Source organism: Silene latifolia, chromosome 3 (genome assembly GCF_048544455.1).
Source record: "Silene latifolia isolate original U9 population chromosome 3, ASM4854445v1, whole genome shotgun sequence".
NCBI classification, from domain to species: Eukaryota; Viridiplantae; Streptophyta; class Magnoliopsida; order Caryophyllales; family Caryophyllaceae; genus Silene; species Silene latifolia.
This window is the reverse complement of record NC_133528.1, coordinates 94,575,119-94,581,984: the sequence shown is the minus strand read 5'-3', so window position 1 is coordinate 94,581,984 and position 6,866 is coordinate 94,575,119. Positions and strand designations below refer to the sequence as shown.

The 6,866-nt window shown below is 40.2% G+C and overlaps 1 non-coding gene across 1 annotated transcript; it reads right to left on the bottom strand.

Moving 5' to 3' along the window:
- Window positions 1-346: 346 nt before the first annotated feature.
- Window positions 347-453, bottom strand: LOC141650538 (small nucleolar RNA R71). Its single transcript, XR_012546563.1, has one exon. It is a non-coding gene; the product is annotated as a small nucleolar RNA R71 (small nucleolar RNA).
- Window positions 454-6,866: the final 6,413 nt, after the last annotated feature.

Sequence of the window (6,866 nt, the reverse complement as noted above, 5' to 3'; positions counted from 1 at the left end):
CCACTGAGGAGAACCTACCCAATGGTACTCCCACACCACAACATCTAACCGGAAATTTCATTGCCAAATCCGCCTTTATCCAATTAGTCGAAAGGAGCCAATTTGGGGGGATGAGAGCAGTGAAGACCCTCATTCTCATATGGAAACCTTTTGTGACTATTGTGATGCGATTTCTCAAACCGGTGTAACTCAAGACCAAATTCAATGGGTCTTATTTCCTTTTTCTCTAATTGGCACCGCGAAACAATGGTTGAAGGGCCTTGATAAGGCCACTCTCGGAATTGATTCTTGGAAGAAGTTGGCTCTAGGTTTCTACAAAAAATTCTACCCACCAGAAAAGACTAACATGCTAAGAGCTCAAATTACGGGTTTTAAGCAAAGGGATGAAGAATCTTTGTATGAAGCTTGGGAGCGGTTCAAGGGAATTTGTCGCTCATGTCCTCACCATGGACTTAGCGAATGGTTCTTGGTACAACAATTTTGGAATGGTTTATATGAAGATTCAAGGAACATTCTCAACATGGGATCAAATGGAATGTTCATCGAAGTTGATGACAATCAAACATGGAACAAAATTGAGGAAATGGCGGTCCATAACTCACAATATAGTAGACCTTGCAAGGCTACTAGAGGAGGAAAGCATGAAGTGGACTCCGTTACTCAATTGGGTGCTCAACTTAGTGCTCACATTGACACAATCAATTTGAAGTTTGAAAAAGCTATGGCTAGACTTGAAGAAGTCTCAAAATCACCAAAGCATCATGTTAATGCCATGACGGCATCTTCATCAATCCCAAGTGGGATATGTGAGAATTGTGGAACTTTGGGACATGACCAAAGTGAATGTAGGGGAACAAAAGAACAAGTGAATGCTTTCCAAGCATACAAGAGTATTACCCCTTATTCCAACTATTACAATGAGAACACCAAATTCCATCCAAATCTCTCATACAAAAGCGAAAATGTTCAAAACCCTCAAACAACATACACCCCACCTCCCATGAGAAACCAAAATCAAAGACCCTTTTACAATCAAAACCAAGGTTACCAAAATCAAAATCCATACAATCACCAAAATGACCAAGGTTTTGATGTCCAAAAAGCGGTCCTCCAAATGCAAAAGAATCAACAAGAATTTTTCACTCAAATGCAAAAAGATAGCCAAGCAAAAGAAACCACCATCAACAACATCCTAGCTCACACCAAGATGTTGGAAACCCAATTGACTCAACTAGCATCTTCAAGCTCACAAAGACAAAAGGGACAATTACCACCTCAAAGTAATCCCCCAAGACATGAAACAGTTAGTGCCATTCACTTGAGAAGTGGTACAAGGTATGAAGCACCGAAGAAGCAAGTTGAGGATGAAGTTGTGGAAGCTAGTGATAAGGAAGAAATTGTGCAAAACTCCAAAGATGGAGAATCATCAAAAGAAGAAAGTTCAAGGAAAAATAAAGACAAGGTCAAGGAGAAGGAGCCCATTGTGATTAGACTTCCTTTTCCAAGTCGTCAAGCCAAGCCCAAATTTGATGATCAACTTGGAAAGTTTATGGAAATTGTGAAGAATTTGGAAGTCTCGATTCCTTTCACGGAATTAATCAATCACGTACCGGCCTATGCGAAATACATGAAAGATATCCTCACAAAGAAGAAGTCGATCCGGAAACTTGAGACTATCGCCTTCACTAAGGTGAGTAGTGCAATACTTCAAGGGAGTTCACCTCCAAAACAAAAGGATCCGAGAAGCTTCTCAATACCGTGTACCATTGGCGACACAACGATCAGCAAAGCCTTATGTGATCTAGGGGCTAGTGTGAGTGTTATGCCGTACTCGGTGAGTAAAAGGTTGGGGATGGGAGAGCTTAAATGCACCAATATCACACTACAAATGACCGATAGATCGACGAAGACACCATTAGGGATATGGGAAGATGTTCCCGTGCGAATTGGGAAGTTTTTCATCCCGGTGGACTTTGTCATTGTTGATATGGAGGAAAATTCCAACATTCCAATCATTCTAGGAAGACCTTTCCTACACACCACGGGTGCGGTGATTGATGTGAAACATGGTGAGCTCACTCTAGAAGTGGGAGATGAAAGCATAACCTTTAATCTTGACAAGACTATGAGAGCTCCTCGTTTTCATGAACCATGTTTCATGATTGATCATTATAGCCGGAAGGATGAAAGGAAGAAGTCGGAACTCCAATGGAAGAAGAAAATTTAAGATGCTACATTCAAACAGCAAGTGAATCGTGACAAGGAGAGCTTTCAAAGCTCATCAAAATCAAGCAAAGAAGAAGAGGATGGCCTCATTGGCCAAGAGAAGAAATTGGGAGAGTTGTCTCCATCAAATCAAGAGATTTTCAATGATCAACTTAGTGAAGTTTATGGTCTTTAGGACGACGAATTTGAAGGGATTTTTAATCCCTACATTGGTAATGCCATCGATCAAGAGCGACAACAAGGGCCGAGGTCTATTGAAGAGCTTTATAACGATAATGAACAAGCTTTTGATTATTTCTTCAAGGTGTTGAGCAACATCAACAACACCTTGAACATGCCCCCTTGACATCTCATCAAGAATGAGAGTTTGGTGGAGTCCTCCCTAAACCACCATTTGTAAATATTTATAACTCCCTAACTCGCATTTCAATTCTTGTATTGCATTTTTGTCATCTTTGGATTTATTTTCATACTTTAATCAAGATAATTGTCACGTTTGAGAGAAGTGAGGGCTAATAATTTCAATTGATGTGTAGTGCTTTACCTTAGTGTGGGGATGACAATTGCCTAGGCTATCCATGCCTTAGTAATGCCCCCACAATGAAGAACACAAGATATGAAGAAGAATGGAAGAATGATAAGGGAAATGCATTTTACACGAATGGAACTGAATCCGGGTACAAAAGGGTCAAATCCGAGCGGATTAAGGAGAATCCGCCCGTCTTTAGACAATCCGAACGTTTTGGGTAGAAGACGCACGTCCCTCTGAGCTGAATTTTGAAAAATTTTTGACTGTAAGAGAATCCGGGCGTCCTGAACAGCAATCCGCCCGTCTCTGAAAATCCGCCCGTCTTGAAGGGAAGACGCCCGTCTTCTCAGCTGAGGAAAACAAGGAAAAATCCCTGTGAAGGAATCCGTCCGTCTTCTGGAGAATCCGCCCGTCCCGTATCAGCGAATCCGAGCGTCTTCTCTTAAAGACGCCCGTCTTTAGGCGAGATTTTCCCAACCCAGAAAGTGCATAATCCGCCCGTCTTGAGCAGAAACCGCACGGATTGCCCCTGCAATTCGAAATTTTTCGGTCTTTATAAAACCCCTCCCACCTTCATTCATTCATTCATTCAATTATAACACTACTCAAAAACATCAAAACCCTCATCCTCTCCATCACAAAAACAAAATCCCTCAACTACATTCACCAAAATCAAATCAAACCATCCTTCTAACAACAAATCAATCACTCCTTTTTCAATAAAAATCAAAACCAAGCACAAAATCTTCAACCTTTGAGTCGATTTTTGAATTCATAAAGGCAAAGCCTTTCACCTTTAAATCGATTTGGGTACACTACAAATTGAAGATTTTCACTCTTTTCTTGGTTAATTCATCAATGGCAAGGACTAAGGGAGCAACAAAGGCAACAAAGGCACCAAAGACACTTTCACAAAGGCAAAAGGCTCTTCAAGCAAAGAAAGCATTGGCTATGGTGGTAGCAACCCCAAACTTGGAAGTGCAACAAAAACAACAACCTTCTATGGGAGCAACAACATCTACTACTCCGGAAATTGATCAACTTTTGCATTATCCGGAGGTAACTTTTATTTCCAAAACCCATAGAGATACTTTTGCCGAGTTTGCTAGGAAATCATTTCAATCCACCAAGTTTATTTGTGAAGATACCTTAGATAAATTGGGTGTCCTTGAGCAAACTAGAGCCTTCTTTTAAAGCAATGGGGTTGAAGAAATTGTTTGAATCAAAAAAAATTGACATACCCCTCCCTTACCTTGGAGTTTTTGAGTTCTTTGAAAGTCACCAAAGTTGAGACTAGGGAGAATCTCGAGTTTCGTCTAGCTAATGTTAGTAGATGCATTTCCTTTAGGGAATTGGTGAAATTTTGGGTCTTAGTGATGAACCGAGTTATTTTAAGAATTATGGAAAGTATGACCCCGACCCTCTTTGGGAGGCAATTTCCGGAAGGAAATTTGAGGACTTTCATGCGAGTCGTGCTCTTTTAGTCCATCATCCGGGCATAAGAGTATGGCACAAGGTCATAGGAAACACCATTATTGCAAGGAAAGATGCCAACCATTTCACCAAACTTGATTTTATTCTTCTTGAATCGGCTTTGAACATTGGAAGAGTACACACCAAGCCTTTCAACTCTTTAAGGCTTTTGGTAGATAGATGGCTCAACATTGATTGTGGGAAGAAAGGCACTGCCGTTATTGTGAATGGCAGCTTAGTCACTATCCTAGCCAAATACTTTGATCCTAACTTCAACAAAGATAACAAGTATGAAGCAAAGGAGGGTGGTCATCTTGTTGATATGCATACTATGATAAACAAGTACAAGTGGGTTGCCCATAACCCTCTTGACACCAAGTATGGATGGCTCACTAGTGAAGCTAAATCGTTTACTTTGCCTTCAAAGATTTGTCGTCTAAGCGTCCACCGGACCAATTATCTACTTCCCCTTTCTAAAGAGGCAGAGTATATTATCCGACAACAAAAGGGTGAACTTGAAATGCCCTCCTCTTCCATTGTCATACCACCTTACCCTTTCGAGTACGAAGAGTTCAAGCCCGATGGGGTTGAAGCAAGAAATGATTATTTGACTCTTCTCATGCAAGCAATGGACAAGCAAGCCTTTGAAGATCGGAAAAATGCTTACTTGGCTCAATATCCACCCCTCCTACACTTAGCTAGGCAAGGACTACTTGATCCATCATGTCCTTTGCCTAGTTGGGCGGATAGATAAGTCCTATTTCCGGGTGCATCTAAGGTCATTTCGGGTGACAATGAGGTTGTTGGTAATGAAGAAGTTGATGATAACATTGATGAGGAAGCATGTGAAGAAGGAGAAGAGGATGGTGAGCAAGATGGTGAGCAAGGTGAAGAAAAAAGTGAAGAAGCAAATGAAGAGGGAAGTGGCAATGAGACCACTTCTAATGAGGAAAGTGATGATGATGATGATATGATGGAAGATTAGCAAGCCTTGGAGGCTCCTACCCTCTCATGGTTTGTCTATTTCTCTCTTTGTTTTAATTATTTTTCTTGATCATTGTTGGAGTAGTCCTAGCGCCATAGAGGACTCACACCTCGGTACCATTGAGGTGTTCTCATTTTATTGTTCCCGCTTTCAAAATCCAAAATGACAAATTAGTTTCATGCATTGCATAGTGTGTGCATGAACTACACCCATCCTTAAGACATTAGCAATGGTGTCTCACTCGGTTTGGGGAAGTTAATGCATACACAACGGGAGGTAATCTAAATTATCTTATCCATCATAAACAAAAACCATGCATCATGTAGTGTAGATTTGTGTAGATTGCATTTAGTATAGAAATCATGCATCATCTTTGCATAATTTCCATCATTTTGGCCATTGAGGACAATGCCCATATTAGTGTGGGGATGGGAATTCTAACACTTAACTCTTATTCAAAAAATCCAAAAAAATTTGAAAAAATTTCGAAAATCATAAAAATTTGAAAATTGAAAACCCAAAAACATGTTTATTTCCTTTTGTATATATTGTTTTGTATATACTGTGTTTGTTTTATCCTTGTTCACATTGATCGACTACGCCACATCTGAGACATGAGGATATTGAAGACTGCATGGTATGATCTTTCCAATCTCCTTTTTCCTCTTTATGTTAATGACTGTGTGGCTTTATTTTGATTGATGCGGTATAACAAAGTGAACTTAGGACTTGCATTTAGTTTATATGTCATATTAGTTGATAGAATCACTTGCATTAGGATGTTTATATTAGTTGCATCATAGCATGTAGTTGTATGTTAGAAAAGTTTTGAAAAATGCCTAATTAGGAACTTTGACAAGAGCAACTAAGCCATTACAAATACTTGTTCAACTTAAGACTTTGCCTACTAGAATGGTTGTAAAACACCCTAGATAGTGTCACACTAGTGTCTTTTGACCCATGACCCAAAGCTTAGTCAATGGTTTGCATGTGAGTCACCTATCCAACCCCGTGATGCGATGTGGACATGGTTAACTTGTCTAGGTGACCTTGATTGACCTTGTGGTAAGGCAACCCAAAAATATTTTCTATCAATAAGTTTGAAGTGCTCATTTCTAAAGTTTTGTCATGTGGAAGTAATTTAATGCCAAGCAAACCTCAAGTGTTATGAATTGTTGAATGTTGAGAAATTTAAATTGTTTTGATGGAGGCGTACCACTTCGATGTGCTTTGGAGCAGGATCCATTGAATTGGGCCCCCACACGGTTGTGAATTCGGCCGTCCAGAGACAGAGTGACTATCACCCCGAAAAGCTATTGTCTAGAGGTTAACCGGTTGCCTAATAAGTGATTGGCGAAAGCAAAGGACACTAGCCCAGAAGGGACAAACCCCATCTTAAATTTTTGAAATGTGAAAGTCAAATGAGGTCAATTTTTGAATACTAGTCATATCCACCCGTTGTGTATAAAGATTTGAGCATTTCATTCCCAAAAAGCCTTTTTGTCAAGCCACTTTGTCGAGCTTGGGACGATCCATGACCTTTACTTTTGTAGAGAATTCGAGACTTGTCATGTCATATGCTACTAGCATCATAGGGATCATCATTCCACCACCATCCGATCGCTCTTGACGAAAGCATTTGGAAATTGAGGA